At 39.0% G+C, this 22,643-nt stretch overlaps 1 protein-coding gene across 1 annotated transcript in view; it reads left to right on the forward strand.

Moving 5' to 3' along the window:
• Positions 1–22,643, forward strand: part of PRR16 (proline rich 16) — a gene marked incomplete at both ends in the record, with an annotated part of 173,476 nt that overhangs the window by 25,632 nt on the left and 125,201 nt on the right. The gene's annotated exons all lie outside the window — the stretch shown is intronic.

The raw sequence follows: 22,643 nt of genomic DNA on the forward strand, positions 1-22,643 counted from the left end.
TCTGCGTTGTGTATCTTCGTCCATCTATCTATATTGTATTTAAAGCTACAAGTTTCTTGTAGTCAGTATAAAGTTGTATCATTAATATCATTAATTGCTTTCTTTTAATTGATGTATTTAGACCAATAACATTTAACATGGTTATTGACATGTTGTGGCTTAAGTCTTTCATTGTAGTTTTTGTTTTCTGTTTATTCTTTGCTTTTCATTTCTCTGTTCTCTTTTTCCTGATTCCTTTGTTATTTTAACATTTTAGAATTTAATTTTGTTTAATCTATAGTATTTCATCTATAGTATGTTTATCTCTTTACGTAGTTTTTTATTTTGGTGGTAATTCAAGTTAATGTATTATATATGCATAGTTTATCCCAGTCTATTTGTGTTGTCATTTTATTAGTTTAAGTATAATAGAAGCCTTACCTCCCCAAACACCCATCGTGTTTTTGCCGTAAATATTTTCTGTGCGTATGCTTAGAATCACACCAGACAGTGTTGCACTTGTGGTCTTTGAACTTGCCAATTAAAGTAATGCTATATGGGCCTCCCCTGGTGGCGCAGGTGGTTGAGCACAGCGTTGTGAAGCTGCCCGCAACCTCTACAGTGCCAGTTTGAATCCCACATGGTGCAGCAGACCTCTCCTGTCTCGCGCTCTGCTCCCCTCAGCAGTGTATTTCAGTCAGTCTCCCTGTTGTGTTCCCCGCTCTGTCTCTGGTGAATCCTCTCACCCTCTCGTGCATCTGGCCTGTACCCTGGTTCTTGTATGCATGAGTAAATTAATCTTTAAAAAAAAGTTATATAATAAAGAAAAAAAAATAAGGTAAAGCTATTAGGCCCTCCTAAGTGGCGCTGCGGGTTGAGCGCAGTGTTGTGAAGCTGTCAGCAGCCCCTGCAGTACGGGTTCCCGGCTGGCCAGAGAGATACCCACATGGCGTGGCAGAGATCTCCTGTCTTGCCCACTGCTCCCCTCAGCAGTGTTCTTGGTCCATCTGCCTGTTCTGCTCCCTACTTTGTCTCTGGTGAATCCTGTCACCCTCCCGCGCCTCTGGCCTGTACCCCAGTTCTTGTATAAATAAATAAATCTTTAAAAAAATGAATAAAGTAAAGCTTATGAGAAGAAAATAAGAATTATGCAAGCAAGTTCATGATAAATTCTATATATTTTATATTATTTTATGTATTTTATAGATTGAGTATAATTTAATGCTTGAAAAATTACTTTGTTATTTTATGATCTTACTCTTATAACTAATGAGCATTTAAAAACAAAGGGAGTGACTATAATATGAAAGACATGAAAAAATAAGGTTAAAAAGGTTAAGTCTCCCCCCTAAAGGTTCAGGGAAGAGGCATTCAACTTAAATTATTGATAGAAACAATAAACTTTTAATTTGAAGTAATATAAAAGTCTTTGCATGCATATATAGAATAAATGTTCTGAAAGGGATTAGGATGGTAGAAATGTGTAGAATTAATAACTTAATGAGGTGATCTTCAGAGCTGGGTTTACTCTGTGGATGGCATATTTAATTAAATTACTTAAATTAAATTTATTGAACATTGCTTCTGATTTCTACTAGTAACTATTAAATGGAAATAGGTTTCATATGATAGTATAAAGAGGAAATAGTATAACCATCAAAAGTTTAAGTAGGTGGCACATATTTCTTTTATCTAGGAAAAAAAGAAGTAACTTGGGGATAATGAACAGCGTCAATTAAATCTTAATAAGCAAAGATTAACTTCCAAAAGTAAGTCTAACTTATGATGGTTTGATGAGAAAGTAGATAATTTGCTACTTTTATTTTTTGCACTTACTCCTTTAAGGGAACATCTTTAATAAGAAATATAGTCTCTGTAGTTTAATGGACATTTGCATTAAAAAGGTATTGTCATATATTGATTCAGGTCTCAGTCATAGAAATGAATGGAACCGTGCATGTTGGAAAAAAGTGCAGAGAATGTGATACAGTGGTTCATTAAAGAATAAAAAGAATCACCTGATATAAATATGGAAAACCAATGTGGTGGGGAGCAGGGAGAAGCTTGTGAAGGTATAAATTAGAAACTAAGCTTGTGAAGGTATAAATTAGAACAATACTTATGTAGGGAAATATGTCATTATATATCAGAAGCCATGCAAATCTTTTGTTTTGATCATCCCACTTAAAAGAATCTGTTTTAAGGAAGTAAAAAAGCACAGAAACTTTAAATAAAAATTATGCAGCAAAATATATCAGTTGTTCTGTTTCATATTTTTCCTTGTTTATGTTACTGAATGCAGGTCTTGATTTCCCTTAGCCAATAAAAGGAAACAAAGTTTGAGAAGGAAAGTAGTTTAATTTGTTGTCAAATTGAGGAGGGCTGCAGACTTGTGTCTGAAGATATACCCCTGGCTCTTTGGCAGAGGACAGGTGTATTTATTTGGAGTTTCAAGGGGATAGAAGGGGAGTGGACAAGGGTCAGCATGTTTATCCTTACAGCTGGCCGACAGGTTGACAGGTTGAATCCAGCTTGCTTTTGCCATCACCTGCTTGTAAGCTACTCAGCATGCTATCTTCCTAATCCCCTGTTCTCTAGGATTGTAAAAAAAAAAACATGGTTGTTAAGCCTAGAGGGTAAATGAGGAAATGAGAGGGTTTATCTGGTGGGACAGAGAGAAAAGCCCTTCATTCCTGTTTCATTCATTATTTTCTCCATTATTTTTCACTTATTTATCTTTTCCATTGGACAACAAAAGTATTATGTTCTTAATAAAGAAATGTAGTAATCATTATTTGGGGGAGCATATATTAAAACTGCAATCTTTCAATCATTGAAGCCCTATAATGTAGCCGATCAAGGGCTAAATGTTCTTACTCTCTTTGTCATTCTTCAAGCAGAAGTCCCTTTAATTCTTCCTTGTGTCTGTGACAGGGATGTTTTAAATGGTAGAAAACAGAAGCTGTGGTAGAAGGACAGGACAGCTGATATATTAAGAGGCTCTGTGAGCTTAAAATGCAAGGACACTTGATGTGGGTATCCAGAAGTCTTGGTTTGGATTCCAGCTCTGTTACTAACCTTGGACAAGTCTGTTAATCCTTCTGGGAGACAGTTTTCTTTTTATTAGTTGAAGCAAATGATATTGCTGTTTTTATTAGTGAAAACAATGCCATACTAATAATTTCTCTTTTAACCTAATAAAGTGAGCAATAGAATTTCTCTTAGCATAAGTGATCTATGAGTCTGTTATAGAATTAATGTTGATTTTTCTAGAAAACACATTGTTTATTGTTATTCAAAATTTTGACTTTTAGGAGGTAATGGAGCCTCCCTGATCATTGAGTCTTCTCACATCAAACTTTCAAAACTGTTATCTAAGCTAACCTTTAACTTATCATTTAATTTAAGAAATCTTTTCTTGGTTCCAAAATCCCATATTATGATCACATACATAAATAAAATACCAGGGGATCACAGGTTAAAAAATAGTTTAATAGATGCATATTCATTGAATCTTAGTTAAATATTTCATTCCACCAATATAAGAAAGATTAAGAATCAATTAGAAAGAAATCACTACTGAACATTTTTGTGAATGTCATAAAATCCTGAAAAAACTTAGATTTTGGGGGCTAAAGTATTTTATTTTGGATGAAATGAGGGAAAAGGAGAAAAGCACATATCATAGAAAAATATTGCTTTAAAATGCAAACGATAAAGATTTAAAGATTTTTTAATTATGCTATTTAATTCACTCATAATTTCTATAAAGTGACATAATTTTACATGGTCCCATGGATAGGAAAATGAGTTTCTGGTAGAGTAGTGTGTGTGCCCTCATAGAAAAAAATAGATGCAGAGTTACTGCGGGGGAAATGTGGATCCCATTGCTTACTCCTAAAATATGATGAGAAAACAAGGCAGAGAGTTTCAGATGACATCATGGGTTGAGAACATATCAATACCTTGTCACTTAAATAAGACTCATACTTTTTTGGGGGTGGGAAGTGTAAGATAATTCATTTAGAGACATGGTGGTGTTGACAGACTTTCCGGTTCCTCTTCCACCCTCTTTTTCCTGTTTCTCTGGCCTTGGTGCTGATACTACTGGACGTAAACACCCCGCTATATTGTGTCATCTCAAGTGGAAAACGTGTCACTGGTGTCACAGCATTATTATATCCTGGTGGGCACAAACCAAGATGGGTGATAAGAATTCCTTTGAATTCTTACCAGGTGTTTCTTTTACCTGTGGTAGGTAAGTTACTCACAAAATTATGGGGAAATAGCTAATGCTTTTTTCCCTAGTACCTTGAGACTACCTTCTTGTCTGTCATATAGTGAACTGACATGTTGGAAAGAAAATATTTTGCTCCAGTTTTTGAAAAGTACTTCAAATTAAAGAAAAATAAAGAGTTAATGGGCCTCCCTGGTGGTGCAAGGGGTTAAGCACAACACTGTGAAGCAATCTGCAGCCTCTGCAGCACTAGTTCCATCCTGGCCAGGGAGCTACCCACATGGCGTGGCAGACCTCTCCTGTCTCACCCGCTGCTCCCCTCAGCACTGTATTTCAGTCAGTCTGCCTGTTCTGTTCCCCACTCTGTCTCTGATGAGTCCTCTTACCCCCTGCATCTCTGGGCTGTACCCCAGTTCTTGTATGCATAAATAAGTAAATCTTACAAAAAAAAGAGTTACCTTCTGTAGAGTTGACATGATAATGAACACTTATCCAAGAAGGACATAGCCTCTGGGAAAACTTTATGATGTTGGGGAAGAGAGAAGTTCCCACAGGAATTTAGCAAAGGGACATCAAGCCAGTTTGTTGTTGTCCTGCACTGTGGGCCCCAGCAGCCGCAGGGGTGCTCTCAGAAGCCCCAGCTCTGAATGGGGTAGTACCATCTATGGCATTTCTGTGCTGCTTTTACGCCTATCAGATGCGCATGCCTGAGAGTCACACACTGATAACCACCTGCACTGTCACGTTGAATCCTCCAGGGCCACCTGTCAGAGATCCTTGGGCTAATAAATGTTCACCACAGTCAACAGTTTGATCCTACTAACTCATAGAAACAGGGAAGTAGTTGATGATTAAAGACAGGAGCGCTTGTGTTTGACAGCAGTACCTTTTTTTTTTTTTTTTTTTTGTGGGACCCTCGCTGCTGGCCGGGGATCGAACTGGCGCTGCAGAGACTGCGGGCAGCTTCGCAGCCCAGCGCTCAACATCTGCGCCACCAGGGGAGGCCCCCTTCTTTTATTTTAGGGCAGGACCACTTCAGGTTCTGAAGAATTCTCTCCACTGGGAATTCTTTTTTTCCTACACATTTAGAATATCTGGAGAATCAAAATGTGTTTCAGTAATTTTGGGAATAATACTAAAAAGAATTCAACATGTTTAGTTTAATTCTCTCTTTTTCCTCTCCCACCCTCTTTCTTTTCCCTTGCCAAACACTTTTCTGTGTACTGGAAATGAGGTTCAGGATAATATAAACTTAATGAGGCTTCTCATAAGCATTCGAATTAAAAACGCTAATGTCTAAAGAAATACTTATGGAGTCCTTAGTAAAGAAACCATTTCTAATCCATTTGGTTGTTAAAGTGTTCCTGAGCAGCTGCAGCAAAAACAATCCTAGTCCTGGATCAGATGTTTAGCAGGGATTGGCTACCTTGACCATGTCTGAATATGGCTTTGTCTTCTGTTTGGGCAGGTGTCTAACCACAACTGGACTTCCCAAATGGATGCCTTTGCACCCCACTTAGCAAATGGAGAGGCGTTAAGTAACTGAAGCTGAACGTCTAAACCATAGTACCCCAAAATTTACTTTAGGATTGTTCATCACAAAAATGACCAAACTATCTATCACTGGAGGATGAAGGTTATAGACATGTGGTAGTTGTATAATTGCCAGTTTTTTAATGGAAAATGTGACATGGGCTGTCCTATTTTCCTTTTATAACAGATTACTACAAGGTAAAGTTTTTAATAGTTTGAAATCTTCTGGTATCTTTCCTCTTGGAGTAATTTCAAAAGCAACACAACATGGAAATTGTTCATGAATTATTCATCATGTCTACTTTAAACTTATATAATATGTACTTTTTAAACTTACTACTTTTTTTCTGAAAGCATATGTTTTTGTATCTGTTTTTACATGTACATAATATTTATTTCCCTGTTTCGTATAAAATGTATCTTGTTATGTCCTATTTACTTGTGAACTTGGAAATACTGTTTCCCAGTGGTGGAGCTCTTAAAACAAATGAAGAAACATATATCCTGCACACAGTCTGTATGGCATTTTCACATGGATTACCTTTTTGTCACCACCTGTGTGTTCTTGTTTTAATTTGGGTTTTTTATGAAAAAATAGCTTAAGGTTGTATTTAAAACTGCATCCATCTTCATCCCATCTTATGAGGAATAAGCAAGTACAGTCTTAATTTAGAAGAAATCCTTGCAAACATTCTTGCAAGTGCAGTCTTATGTCAGAAGACATCTTTGCAAACAAGAGCACATTAGAATATACTTTATCAGCCATTTCTAAATAATGTTTAAAGGTTTCCGATAGAGACGTAGTCTGATGTACAAGGGATATGTATGGAATAGAGGCTGAACTGATTTGTACCAATTAGAACTGTGTTCAATCTACAAATTATAGAAAACCTGATTAACGGTGGCTTATATTTATGGTGGTGATTTTTCTTACCTGAGTTGACAAGCTTCCAATCCAAGACCACGGCAACACATTCAAATTGTCATCAGACACCCTCCTCTACTTTTATCTTTCTGTTTCTCTACTCATGCCATGTGGCTTTCCCCTTATGGTGGCAAGATGGATGCTGTACCTCCAGGCATCACATCAGTTTCCAGACAGAAGAAGGGAGAGGAACAGAAGGCTACATAGTGCTAAGAGGTTGCCACCTGACACTGTTTCTTGAAAAGTTTTCCTATCTGTCCCATCTCATTGTCATAGTTGAGTGCTATGACCAGAAGGGAACTGTAAAGAGGAATATTCTATTGAGTAATCTGGCCTCACCAGAAGAAGGCAAGGCCATTTGGATGCCTTTGGGGGACTAATTCAGTATCTGCAACTCTATTCATTTCAGCTTTCTGTCTACTTTAAACTGATACACTGTATACTTTTTAAACTTACTGCTTTTCTGCTGAAAGAGGACAGGCCAAATATCCAAAGAAGCAAATTTGATTTTTAGAGATAGCTAAGTAGCAACTCTACTGTCATTCTAATCATTGAGTAATTTGGCTCAGAGTATATAGCAATTTTCATTTTAGAGAATATATTCAGAAACCCTGAAGAAACTAGGTACATAAGTGAACTCTCCCCTCCTAATATATAACAATTGCAGTTTTATGAGACATGTTTTTCCACATTTATAATCTTAAAAATTTTAAAGATTTACACTCTCTAAGGCACTTTTAAGATAAATATATCCATGCTGTTGTTTAAAGTGAACATTAGCATTTATTTCTATTTTTTTATGCTGAATGTCCAGAAAGACATTACTGGACATAACTTCAATTAAAAAGCAAACTTTTCAGTGAAAATTTTTCCTAATTTATGAGCACTGTTTCCATTTGAAAAACCTTATATTTAGCAAACATGGCAAATATTTGAGTGTGTGCAAAATACATGGCATATGTCAACAATTAATCTGATCATCTTAGAGAGAAGCATGATTCCTTCGGGCTTAACAAGACCAGTCCTTATCATTTTAGGAGACAGCAGCAGTGAAATGTTAGCCTGCCATACTGTAGGCCTGGCCTGTATATTTAAACGCTGAAGAATATAATTCAATATGTTGGTCATTGTTATTATTCCATTTTTCTTTTTTTGGTATATTTTACTTAAAAGTGCCTCTTTTTTGTAGTATACAGCTATAAGCTTCATCTGTTTTAAGATAGAACTTGAACTTTGGATTCAGAGTACTATGTGCAAATAATTTACGACCATAGGGCCTCCCCGGTGGCGCAGCGGTTGAGCGCTGGGTTGCGAAGCTGCCCTCAGCCTCTGCAGCACCGGTTCATTCCCAGGCCACCGGCGAGGGTCCCACATGGCGCACAGACCTCTCCTGCCGCCCGCTGCTCCCCTCAGCAGTGTACTTCGGTCCTTCTGCCTGCTCTGCTCCCCGCTCTGGCTCTGGTGGATTCTCTCACCCTCCAGTGCTTCTGACTGTACCCAGTGCTTGTATAAATAAACAAACAAATAAATCTTAAAAAAAAAAATTAGGACCATAATTTACATAATAAATAATTAGTCAAGTTACTGCTAAGTAGTTATTAGCTTCTGTTTTCTTTTGGAAATGGGAACATTACCATGTCTTTCTTGAGTTCTGGCCTTACTGTTACAGAGCAGCCCCGATATTGAGCGGGTTGCCTGGCTGTGGGTCCTCACCCACGCGCTTACAAGGGACTTATTAATACTCCACTGCAGGCACACACAAAAGGTTAATAAAAGGTTTATTTACAAGGGGAAAGGAATTGAGGAAATGTACAACTCAGGGAGAAAATAGGGAAATAAAGTCTTTAATGCATCCTACCCGATCCCAGAGCTGGAAACCCAAAGGCACTCTCAGAGCTGGCCGCGCGCTGAGAGCTGGCGGAGAGCCAAAAAGTGACCCCCCACCCCAAAGCCCACGTGTCTGGTTTTATACCAAACCTGGCTGCTTAACCCCACCCTCAGGTCCCAACCACCTTCCCTTTGGTGGTGATGGGATTTGGAGTTCCCAGTGTCTTTTGGCTTTGATCTGGAGTGGAGTCCACAAAGCCTGTATGGAATTAGCTTTAGGACATCCTTTTCCCCCTAACATTAGTTCCCTGAGATGAACCTGTGAGATTCCTAGCACAGAGCCTGTGTAGAAGGGAGGCTCTGATTTCCTTTCTGTCCCTTCGTCTTTACCCCTCGCTCTTTGCTCTCATACCCCAAGGTTTCTAGATCTTTCGTAGATTGGGGAGGGGGAGCACAGTGGGGGCAGGGAAAAAGCACATTAGGTAACTCTCAGTGTTTCCATGTCCTTCTGGAGTGTTCAGTTATGGCCCTTTGGTCTCGGAGATCTTTGGGACAGCAGTTATTGCCTGAGAAAAGAATATCAGTTTGATTTGCTTTTTAGAGACTTTCAAAATTCTGTCTTTCTGGGTTGGTACACTGGATGCAAGGCCATGCATCCATAGCAGGTGGTGGTAGGTACCCTCTATCCATTCCCTCTTCCTTCCTTCATGCCAGACTCCCGCTTCAACTGGAAATGCTAATGGGCCTGGTAAATCACCAGTCTTTTTGGCTTTTTCACTGAAACGCAGGTCAGTGATCTCTAAGTCCAAGTTGTTTGTGAGCACTTTCAGGAAAGGGAGCAGATCCAACTGCTGCCTGGAATAGGGATCACTTGCCCAGAGATACAGTTGCCCAAGCCCAAGAAGGTGAAGGCCACACATGGAGAAAGGTGACATCTGGAATATTTATTCCAATCTTCATGTCCTTGTTGTGTCATCCCTGAATTGCTTAAAATTGGATCTTCTGTTAGTGAACTTGTGTGTGCTGAATGCTGTGCTATTTGGTGATTTTTTTAAATGTGCAATTGAACACAATTTTCAACTGTTATAATCACTTAGAGTAAAATGTGTAGAAACTCATGGCAGTTTGCCCTCTTTCATAACCATCTACTGCAATATAATAAAATCAGTTTCGTTTAGACACATAATCTAGGAAGCCTCAGTTGCTTTGGAAATTATCGTAGAAGAGAAAGACTTTAGAACAATGGTATTACCTCTTTTTTTATCATTAAATTCCTGTATTTGTAGGCTCAACTTTGTCTTCTAGACACAGAATATAGTATAAAACCTGTCTTTACTTAACAGTGCTTTCAGTGGGTGAAATCCTTCTGCAAACCCTGTACTTTTCTACTTTGAATGATTTGCCCATATAAAGTTAATATCTTAGGTTTAAAAACAGTAGTTTGGGGCCCAAAGCTGTTATGTAATTGTGAGCTGCTTTATCAAACGGTGAATATCTCAAATATATAATGGTGCCTGTAAATACATTAAACAGAATTTAATTACAGATACTAGCATTATCATCTGAATTTAAATATGTATTGATGTATGATTTTCTGCTGTATAGCCCATAACTTCAGTTGGGTAGGTTTGGATGGTGAAATTTTGGTTAGTAAATTAAATTTATAAAGTTGAAAATATATACTGATGGAACTGGCTCTCTGTGAAATCAATTGTTGGTTCAGATTATGTCACCCCATCTTATGTTTATGTTACCGGTGAATCTGGGTAGTGAATTTCAAATTAGCTGGCAAAAGGCAGTAGCCCAGTAAATCCTTGTCTTTTACTTTTACGCGTGTTTCGTGTTTCTTGTATTCATCTCGTAAATGCTCTAACTCACATGCTTTATGAGCAGTGCAGGCCCACTGTGGTGTAATCATACATCTGCAGGCCAGATTTTCCCCTTGGCTTCTGTTGAGTTCTCTGTATCCATCTGTGGGGCTGTTTACAACCTTATGTGTTTGGTATCATGTGAAAATAAAAGGATTGGCTGAGACCACAGAAGATGGATGGCAAGTCATTTTGGGCAACTGACAGTTTTCAGTTGGATGCAGCTGCCTGTGAGAGTGAGCTGAGCTGCTGAGGCTGTTTTTCTGAGCGTGAGGTACAGGGTGGAATGCCTTAAAAGCCGTCCGCACTTTGGATTTCTGTCCATTGACCTTTCTTTGCATCATTCTTCACTGTCAAGTGTACTGGCATCTCGGCACTTCTTGGGGTAGAGGGATGATTTAAATTTGAGAAGAGTAGCCTGCTGGTGCCTGTTGAATTTTTGTTCTCTTTCAATGTTAAATGCCCCCAGAGTTTTGCCCTATCCTATTTGAGCTAGAGCAGGAGGAAGTTAATGTGAACCAAAGTTGTCAGGTGAATATCAAAACTGTTCCATTTTTATTTTATCTCTTCAATCAGCTTCCATTAAGAGTGAGCAAATAGCCTGCTAAATTGAACTTTGTATCAGTGTTGAGTAATACGTAATGACCTGTCAGCATTTTGGATTTTTTTTTTTTTTGTCAATTCCACATGCCAGGCTTCTGTGTGATAGAACCACTGGTTTCCTATTTACTATACTGCCCTTTACCTGTGCAGGCTTGCATGAACACATCAAAAAGGCTTCTTCTTCCACAAAGAACATTTCAAAGGGAGCCATTCCATGACAGGCAAAGAAATTCTTAGAGTAGAATGACCAAAGTGGAGTAAATACATGTTGTGTTTTTGCTGGGCTTGTTATTTCAACTTTTTTTTTACCTTCATTTCTCAGCTCTAAACTGAGAGAATGATTTATGTCTGCTTCCAAAGTGATAGTCCTGTGAACAACATTTTTGTGATTGGCAGAATACTTTGTGTCCTCAGAAAGCTGCTTAAATGCTAAATAACATTCAGCATGGTTGCTCAGGAGCTTGTTAATGTAGGGTAGGATGTCGTTCATAATGGAAATATGAGAAATGGATAGGTCTTGACAGTTGAAACTGCTCCTCCTTTAAAATTGCTAAAATGAAAAATTACTGTCTGGCATGGTTATTATGGTGTAGCAGTCTGCTGTCATGGAGGGATTATTTTGCACTTCATGTATGGAAAAGGCCCACGTCCCATGAACTGTCATCTGTACCTGCCTATTGGATGTGAGACATGATACGATGCCATGGTTTCCTCAAACTGTCAGAGGCAACCTTACCTGGCAGCGAAGGAGATGTGGTGGGCTGGGTGATGAGGGGAGTTTGAAAACCACTTAATTAGATCAATGAATTCACCTTGGCATGGTCCCCATATTGGTATATCTAGAGAATTTCTGTTGATCTCATCCCTGGACTTCACCCAGCGTCAATAGGTAATTAGTGTGCCATCTACAAGTCTGACAAAAGGTGGGCGAGGAGTCAGGAGGCCCAGATGCCCCTTCTCCTTCTGCCATGCATGAGCCACGAGCCATGCATTTAGCTCATCTGGGAAATGTGTGGGCTGCCTCTCGCTGCTTGTTTGGAAACACTAATATCATTTGGATGGGAATGCAGGGTGATATTATGTGATGTGGTGGGTTTTTCAGCTTTACCATCTCAGAAATCTCATTTATTGGCATACTGCATGTGAATCTGTCTCTTAGGATCTCCCACACAAGCTCCCAGAAACTATTGAATAAAAGCAGAATGCCGGTGTATTAATGTAGAGTGAGAAATAGCATTACCAAAGGAGCCATCAACTTTTGGCTTGCTGATTTTCTCCCTAAAGGCAAACTCCTTGGGAGGCCAGAATATAATTAAAAGTCTGGACAGGTTGCATGAAATCAGTTTAAGTTGAATGGCATCAATCAAGGTAACTTAAGTTATGCAAATAAGTTAGATTTGTCCCTGGGGCCAGAGAGAACACTTCCTGGAGCCAAAGAATTTCCTGTCTTGGATAGGCCTCTGAGAATGTTCATTTTCTGCAACTTCCATTGCTAACTCTCCTCTGACTCATTCATTATTGTTGATTTTAGTCACAGAGTCGCTGGTTTTCCATATCTGGGAGCCATGTCTGCCTCTTCAAAATGAGTTGCCATATCTTTCTCTGACCTATTGTGAGGTGACTTTATAATTTAATTTTCAGAAGGAAGCCTTATTACATTTATTTCTAAGTTCTTGGTAGAATTTTTCCTCATAGCCCCTCCCCTACTAGCACTGTCTATTTTAGATTAATTCACTGTTTACAGAACCCAGTTTTAAGGCAACTTTCCATTCACCTGATGTGTTTATTTGGGAGGTTATTATTGTTTAAGAGGCAATTAGACTTTTTAGATTTTACTCTCCTACAGAAAATAAAAAAAATCAGATTCCTTGACAACAGAGAAGTAGCATGATCTTCCTGACAGTTTAGTGTCAAAGAACAAGACCCCCCTCACCCCCCACACACCCACAAACAGAAACCTTGAGGAACTTCTCTCAATGTGTCAGTTCCCATCAAATTGGGTTATTTTAGGAAAGTAAGGAAACCTGCCTCTTCTGGGGATCTTCTAGGAAAATGAACAACCATTGTTCATTTAAAAGCTTTGGTGAAGGAGAAATCTGTTTGAAGTCCCTGAACCTCACAGTCAAATTATGCAGTCTTTTTTAACGGCAGCAATTAGATAATGCTTTATTAGTGTGGTTAAGAAACCCTGAGAGGAAAGGTGTTCATGGAGTTTCAGAAACTTTCCCCACCACTGCATTGCTAAATTTCAGCCCTGCCCTAGATTCAGGCGACTGCTCGTAGGCTTCCAGCTCAACCCAAAATCTCCGGCTATTCTTGGGATCCCCTTCCATTGACCTATCCCCCCTCCACAGTTCCCACTAGGGAGAGTGTGCAGGACACACATCTCCACCCTTCCTGTGTCCATGGTCCCTAAATTTTCTGCAAGGCGTGACTTTCCATGTTTCTGCAGCTTTGGGCTACAGGGGATTTAGTCCATAACAGATCACAATTGCCTGGCTGTGGTCCTACAGTTAACTAGCAAAGTAAACAGTCCTGAGGATGGAGCCAAGAACTGCCAGGAATGCTGGGTGTCTTCTCTACAACCTGCTGTATGGAAATCCCTTCCTCGGTGGTATTTGCTTCTACCCACTCTTCCCAGACATGTGGAGAGGATGGATGAACTCCATCTTAAAGGCAGGTGGGTCCTGGCAGCAGAGGAAAAAAATGGAGCCAGTGTTGAGTGAACTTTCCTACATGGACTCACCCAACAGCCTGTTTCAGACAAGTCACATCAAGTCATTCTCCTGTCAGTGATTTCTCGAAGGATGCAGACATACAGACTTTTTGTCCTGGCGTTCTTTGCCACCTGCCCTCTCAGCCTTTCTTCCAGATCTTACGCTCCTTTGCTGTTTAGCTCTAGCCAGACTGACTCCTTTGCAGTTCTCTAGTGTTTCCCACTGTCACAATGACTTCCTGCACGCAGTCCCTCTGCTGCCCTTCTGTCCCTCTGCCTCCCGCCCTTCCCCATCCTTTCGCGGTGATTGCTACCCTCTCCTCTCCACCCTGAAATTCTTTGCTTATACCCCCCTGTGTTCTTTTTCCTAGAACTTGTCACAATTTGGATTTGCATGATTATTTGTGGTTTTATTAATTGATGGTGAGACTTAGGAGGTTAGAGATAGCATCCCTTTCATTCATCATCCTATATGCCCAGCATTTGACACCATGTTTAGCATATAGCAGTGCTCAGGAAGTATTTCATCAACGGATGATAAATGAATGAACCCAGGATGCCTCTTTCAGCTGAGTGATTTACTGACCCCTGAGACACTGTGACATCCAGAATGCTGGACAGTAAATAAATCCTGGGGTTCAATCCAGTTTTGTATGAAATTGAAGACTTTTTGTAAAAGACTATTGATACATTTTCTTTAACTGTTTAAGATATGTATATATGTATGTATATGTGTATTTGCATATGTACATGTACAAAGGCATATACCTACACACACCCATATATATACATGTATATATATATGAGACATCTTTAAGAACTCCTAATTATTTGTATGTTAACATTCTCCTTTTAAGTAGAGAAAACGGGTTAAATGTGTGATCATATCTAAAACTGAAGTACCTTTCTGATATAATCTCTTTTGTAAATCATTGAAAAAGTGATATGTGATTTGTTGTGGGGAGAAGGTCAGGGTGAGGCTGGAGACATAGGGGTGAAAGAATTCACCAGAGACAGAGTAGAGAACAGAACAGGTGGATTTATTGAAATACACTGCTAAGGGGAGCAGCGGGCAAGACAGCAGAGGACTGCTGGACCATGTGGGTCAGTTCCCTGGCCAGGGGATTAAACTCATGCCTCAGTGGCTGGCTATAGCTTGAGAGCGTAGAGACTTTAACCCCTGCGCCACCAAGGAGTCCCCTAGGCTTTCTAATTTGGGGTGCTAGTTTGCACCAGTGATCTGCTGGAGTGTCTGGTTTCTGGGTCTGGCTTTTGACACAGAAACGTGATCTGGCCTCTGCTTCTGCATTCCTGGAGCTGGGCTGGTTTTTCTGGTCATGGCGGTCAGTTTCATGGTCTTGTCCTCAAGGCAGTCTTACCCATTCCCTTGCTATTCCAGCTTCTCAAATCTACCTGCTGGGTCAGGATGGGGGCTTAGATTTTAACCTTACCCAGTTGTTCCCAATATGATTGATAATGCTGATGATGTCATACTGATGATGACACAGACAACAGGAACTTTGTGTAATGTACCTGAATGTGGCACCTTTCCTTGTAAATTTCTTGGGCTAAACAGTACCAAAGGCTCCCTCCCTACTGATCTGTTTCTTTTTCTTAATCTTTATCCACTATTTGCTAGAACAATTTTAGTTACTAGTGTATTGCACTAGTCTGTGTCACATTTGACTCATATATGTGCAGGTTAATTTAAACAATAAATACAGTATGTTTCTCATAATCAGTTTTAAGTGATATATTCTAGAAAGTTCACTGCTATAAAGAGAATTACAAAGTGCCTTGTGTGGATTGGTTTGCATGCAAAGATCCCACATTTATTGCCTTTATGGTGTTTATATATTCTGAGATGAATTTTTTTTTCAGTTGAAGGGTATTTCTCTATTATATTGCTATAATTATTTTCTTCAGTAAACTCTTTTTCTAGAGAACCTCACATAAAACATCTCTCAGATTTAAACTGATGATATTTTTCTCCTTATTGATATTTTTCTCCTTATTTTCTGGTGGATGGTTTTCACTTTTCTGATAGGTCTGTTTTGTGATTATAGTACATTTCCTGTATTGTCCTTACATTACAGTTCAAGTCTGAGAATGTTTATGGTAAAAAAGACCAAAAAAAATTCTTCATCTCGCTCAGGACGGAAGTACACAGCATAAGACCATTACTTTGAACTTTAAAATCATCCTATTACGTTTGTATTTACAGAATTCTGCTGAGCAAAGTATGATCTGCATGAGTGCACTCGTGGTTACATTTTCTTCTTTCAAAATGTGATTTTTTTTAAGGCACCATGAAAGGAGTAATAAAAGGAAATCACTCGAATATATTGAACAACTATTTGATCTATTTCTATGGATTAATGATAATCTCTAGGTATTGGGCATTTCAAAGGCAGAGATCCTTTGCACCATAGAGTGATGCTAATTCTACCATGGCAAGGGAAGCTGGTGGCTTCAGAACCTGCTGCTTTATTTCCCATTTTAGCAATTTCCATATGGCTCAGATGGTACCTACCAGCAGGCTTGGCCAGGCAGGGCTACTGAGCAGCGGTCTCTGGCGTTTTGAACATCCTGCTGGGTCTGTGTCAGAACCCAAAATGATTTCTATTGTTAGCAACTTCTGTGAGAAATCCTCCTGAGATAAATACAGCCGAGAGAGAAGGTTTCTTTGGGATTTCCCCGAGTCAAAGTAAAAGACTGGGAGAAAGAAATGTTTGGCAGCTGATAGTTTCACACGGCTGCACTGGAAAAGTGTAGAAGAAAACCGTTATGACAAGAACATACTGAGGCTGATTTGCTTGACTTGAGGCCTTTTGGACAGTCTGCGTTTCCTCTTTTTAAAACATTAATTTTGATGTGTTATTTATTTTATTGGAGTAGCACAAGCAATACATGAGTTCACTTCATTCCTGTTTTAAGAAAAGTTAGAACTTTACAGTTGAAGCACAAATCTGTTCTGACCATCTACCTCCCCTGACCACTAACTTCTGCCACCACCTCTCACAAACCCGTGATAACTCTGAAGGTTTTTGCTTTTAAGACCTTTGTATTCTTTGAGATACTTGAAAAAAACTTTTTTTCATATATGTAAGTGGGCTCTTATAGAAAATATACAGTTTTCTTTTTTATAAGGAGTAATTGGGCCTCCCTGGTGGTGCAGCGGTTGAGCTCTGGGTTGCGAAGCTGCCCGCAGCCTCTGCAGCGCAGGTTCAACCCCAGCTGCTCCCCAGCCACCAGAGGAGGGTCCCACATGGCGCGCAGACCTCTCCTGCCGCCCCCTGCTCCCCTCAGCAGTGTACTTCGGTCCTTCTGCCTGCTCTGCTCCCCGCTCTGGCTCTGGTGAATTCTCTCACCCTCCTGACCTTCTGACTGTACCCAGTGCTTGTATAAATAAATAAATAAATAAACTGATTAATTAATTAATTAAAAAATAAATCTTTAAAAAAAAAGTAAAAAAAAAAAAGAGTTATCGGAGCCTCCCTGGTGGCACAAGGGGTTAAGACACACCCTATGAGGCTATCTGCAGCCACTGCGGCACGAGTTTGATCCCCAGCCAGGGAGCAACCCACATAGCACAGCAGACCTGTCTTGGCTTGCCGGCTGCTCTCCTCAGCAGTGTATTTCAGTTGATCTCCCTGTTCTGCTCCCCACTCTGTCTCTGGTGAAGAATCTCACCCCCTACACCTCTGGCCTATACCCCAGTTCTTGTATGCATAAATAACTAAATCTTTAAAACAAAACAAAAATAATGACTCTTCCTAAGTAACAAGGACCAAGAATTGTAACTTTGAAAAACATGTTATTTCAAGGGATGCTGAATAATTGCAGCTCTTGCATTCATAAATAAATACATCTTAAAAAAAATAAATCATAATTGGAAAGGAACAAACAAATTGACTCTTAGATACAGAGAACAGATTGGTGGTTACTAGAGGGGCAAGGTGTTGGGGATGGGTGAAGGGTGAAAGGGGGTTAATTATATGGGTAGAAACTATAGACTGTGGTAGTGATCATGATGTAGAATAGACAGATGCCAATTATATTGCTGTACACCAAAAACTCATATAATGTTATTCACTAATGTTACTTTAATAAAAATTCTTTAAAAAAATAAATGGAGAGAGGAAAAAAAAAACATTGCTATATTGAAAAATTATCGTGGGAAAACACCATTGTTTTAAAAAGAACACTTTCACAGTTTGCCTTTTAAAAAATACCTAAGGGCCTCCCCTGGTGGCGCACCGGTTGAGTGCTGGGTTGTGAAGCTGCCTGCTCTGGCTCTGGTGAATTCTCTCACCCTTCCGCATTTCTGACTGTACCCAGTGCTTGTATAAATAAATAAATAAATCTTAAAAAAAAACAAAAACAAAAAGAAACCTAAAATGTTTAGTGATTGCTCTCTTTGAAGACAAGTACTCCAAAATATCCATAGTTCTTTCTTTGTAGGAATTGAACAGTGTGCTTGGTAAAACATGGTCTGTGCGTGTCTCACTAAGTTTTTACTTTCTTTGGAAAGAAAAAAAATCAGTGTGGCGTAGTGGCTGAGGTCTCTTCTCAGAGGCTGGAAAAGCTGGGTTTCTGTGTCTTACTTGCTGGTGCTGTCTGTGTGACAGTCTGAGGTGTGAACCTCTGTGGGATCTCCAAGGGCTTGTTTAACTCTGACGTTCTGTGGTTTTCCACAATGCACTATGCTGGCAAGTGGGGAAGTTTTGTGCCATACACTGAGGGATGGGTCACCTATTGAACTATGGGTTCTGGGGTGAAGTTGCCTGGGTTTGAATCTTTATCAGTGCTCAGATGTGCATTACCATGTATGAAAGGTTAAAAAAAAAAAGGTAAAAAATTGCTTGATTTTAATGAGAGACAAAGTTAACTGAGATTCTTTCATTTATAAACACAAATCTCTTAGGAAACTATTTGCATTTCTCACCTAAGCCATCTCCTTTAGGAGCAGTTAAATAGCAGCTGTTTTTTTGGTCTTGTTTGTTTTAAAGAGAAAATGTGCCACATATTTTGCTGGCCTCTAAGAGTGTGAGTAAACAACATAAACAGGAACCTTAACTTCTTGGAGCCCTCGACAAACAAACAAATTAGCACAGCAACTATGACTATGTAATCATAGATTGCGATTATTATGACAGGGAAGAGTTAAAAGTATCCCAGAAAGAGGATATGCTGGTTGAGACAGGAGTTTGAGGGCAAGTTTCTCTGAGAAACTGACAAGTTGTTTTAGGGATGGATTAGCTCTGGGGCAAAACTTCTAAGAGGACAGAATGGACGTATGTAAAAGCTTTGACTTAGGAAGAGTTTGCATAGCTGAGGAACTAGCATGGATGTACCTTGTAACGGAGAGGGTAACAAGCCCTCTTGAGAGCTGGAACTGCATCTGGTATTGTTCACTACTGCATCTCCAAATCCACTCTGTCATGTGAATAAATGAACAATCAGAAGCTTAAATGAGGTGACCAAAAAAAACAAAACAAAAAAAAAAAAGGAACCGCCAACAGGTTGGGAAGAAAACAGTGATAGTTTGGTGTCAAAGATAAAAGCAGAACTTTTCTCCAGAAGGAAGGAATATCCAGTTGCTGTTAAGGAGTGAAGTTAGGCGAGGTTGCACACTCTGCTGGGCATGGGGACTGAGAGGTGGAGGGTGGAAGGGGTTGGTGGGTCTGGCTGTGCTTACCAGTTGCTGCAGAAGCAGTTGAATTGCATGAGGAAGTTGGCAGTGGACTTTGAGTAGACTGTTGTGAATAGTAGTGAAGAACAAGGATACAAGATGTGATAATAACCCTTTTAGAAGCTGATGGAAGTCTTTTAAGAGGGATGATGAGAGATACAAGAGCCATTGAAGTTAAAGACTCCAGTGGAAAGAGATGTACCAGGATTTGCTATGCTGAGGAATGGCTGAAAAGAATACTTTTTATATTTATATTTGCTTTTTGTAGTTTTTTTTAAATGTATTTATTAAATCAGCCTTCATTTTTGTACGATGTCTGATTTCCCCATGGGATTTCCAGTACCAGTTCACCCATTCACCGTCACCATAGTCCCTTTTTATATTTTTTGTTCTTATTTTTTAACACTTGATGATCTCATTTTCAGCTTCCCCTTTCTACACCGAAGAAATCTCACCTTTTTATTTACTCCTTTTTAAAAAATACTTATTTATACAAGAACTGGGGTAGAGGGCAGAGACATGGGGGTGGGGGGATGAGACAATTCACCAGAGACAGAGTGGGGAGCAGAACAGACAGATCTACTGAAATACACTGCTGAGGGGAGCAGCGGGTAAGAAAGGAGAGGTCTGCCGCACCATGTGGGGTAGCTCCCTGGCCCTGCTGCAGAGACTGAGGATAGCTTCACAGCACTGCACTCAACCCGCTGTGCCATAGGGGAAGCCCTTATTTACTCTTAATTGATAGCTCCCTCATCTAATCCCTTCAGTTTTTCTCTCTGTCTCTTCTAGATACAGTTAATCCTGGATTTTATTTAAAAGCATTACAGGTTTGGAAGTACAGTAGTCTTACCAGAGAGTCCAGTCGGATTTTTCTATATTTACAAAGATGTTCAGTATTTCATCAGAATTTTGTTGACAAAGTATGATTCTTTTTCTGAAATTATAGTAAAATGAAAATAAACAGGACACACAGCATTGAAGCCTGATTGGTAAATAGCATTTTTTTGGTTCTCATTTTGAAAAACCCAGGCAGAGAAAGCCCTTTCAAAGCTCAGTTCATGTTGGTTCCATATTGCAACAACATTGGAGGTATCTAGTATATATTTTCTTGTACTTCATCAACATTAGGTCTTTTGATGTGGGTGAAGTTTTCGTTGTTACATTTCATTGTGCTGCTCAATTGAACATTTTATATGTTGCCATGTGGTATATTTGCAAATTAGTCATCTACTAATTTCTCATTGAAAATGGCAATCCTTTGTTTAAAGTCACAAACATTTCATTTCTTGGAGTTTTGTCACTTCTATCGAAAATAATTTTTGAAGATTTTACTGATTGTAGCAGTTTAATTTCTACTAAATTGAGTTAGAGTAAATGTTACTTTTTTCCCCCCTTCATAGTAGATCCTGCTCCCCAGGAGATGGATATTTGTCCAGGAGAGTCTTATCAGGAAGGAAGGACACTTGAGAAGCAGGTCTCTGTGTCCACAGGATTAGGATTAGGGCAAAATTGAACCTCCCTACACTTGTAAGGTGACCCAGCCATTTCCAGTGGCAGCTCTGAGGTTGCTGTGGCCCTTCAGAGATGTCTGAAAGGGCCATTGTATCCCTTACCAAGCAGACCTCTTTGGGGCTCCCCAAGGGGGCCTCTTAGCTTGCATGAGAAAACTCCCTTTGGTTTAGGAGGACTTTTGGACAGGACTCAGCAGTAACCTCTCTGCAGGCAACATTCCTGGCTTCTGGGGGGTATTTGGCAGTTTTTATGAAGGAAGAATGTAGGCAGCATCCAGCACTTGATAATGTTTTTATTGAGGGAACACAGGAAGAAGCACAGTAAATAAGAAATAAGTTAAGAACAGAGGAAACAAAATATAGGTACACAAAATGGGCCTCCATTTTCTGTCTTCAAAGTATGTTATGGTCTTAACTAAAACATGTCTTGATTGAGATTGTTCGCTTAACCTAATCAGTTTTAGAGAGGTAGGCTTCATAGGTTATCCATTTCTAGAAAATAATGCATCTTATCATTTATTTATGTTGTTGATCTAATTAATTACTAGCTCTATATCATTGTCATAAAAATATATAGAATTCTCTTAGTTGTCTCTACAATTGAAATATTCAAATGGAATAACTTAGTTATGACATATAATATTAAGTGTGTTATTAAGTGTCAACATTATATTAATGTGCATTTACTAATGCAGCAAATGATGTTTGGAATTGCATATATAAACTTTGCCATAGCACAAACAAGTATAATAGATTCATTTGTGTTTGTGAATATTATAGCTAAACACCAATTAGCACTAATGTCAGTGAATATAGTTTAGTCACTTTATACTGTTTTATTTCTTTTAACTTTAATTTGTAGCTGCATTTGTAGAACATCAAATTCATTAATTAATATTTTATGATTTAACATTTATTTTCAATTGAAATCTTTTTTTTCAGAGCTTTATAATTTACTGCAATTACTTTCTACAGTCAGCGCTTTATCATGCTTGAGTTTATATGCATTTTTACATTAACAAAGTATATATTTCCTGGCAGAAATCACCCTCAGCCAGCATTTTCAGAGTGAGTGTATATTATTCATGTTTTCATTTATTGATTATTTTCCAACCATCTTGCACCTAAAAGATTTAAAATATGATCAACATCCCACTATCTCTATAAAAATGGAGTTTAAAGAAGTAGATAATTAAAACCAAGGGATATATAAATAAGTAATAGCTGCAAACCAGAGGAAAGAATATTAATATGCAGAACACAAGGATCAGCATAATTCTTGGAGCTCAGCTTTGAGCTTGGGTCCGAGTTTCTGGTGCCTAAATATAAAGAGATAACTATCTAGTTATGTAGCATGCATTGCTAGAGAAAGTAAGGCATTGTTTTAAAGTTGCAGATGAGAAAACTGAGGCCCAGCTGTTTGTAAAAGCAGCTTAGAGCCACAGATCCTTTGAATCAGTGTTCCAACATAGCTAAGCTGAGTTCTGTTTCCAAACACTCTACCCTTCTTTGTGAAATAGTTTTCAGTATCTACCCCAAAAATAGCCCTAGAGAAAAATATTGCCAGGATCCAGAGTTTGTTGTTACTTCATTACTGTTCTGAAAAAGGATCTTTTTGTATTTAGGGACAATTAATAGTGTATCTTTCTTTACACTTCTTGCTTAGTATAGACATAAACTGTCTAACATACAAGCTCCAAAATTAAGGGAGACTGAGCAAAGTTTGGTATTTCAGAATATCCAGAGCAC

This window comes from Talpa europaea, assembly GCF_964194135.1.
Source record: "Talpa europaea genome assembly, chromosome: 13".
NCBI lineage: Eukaryota > Metazoa > Chordata > Mammalia > Eulipotyphla > Talpidae > Talpa > Talpa europaea.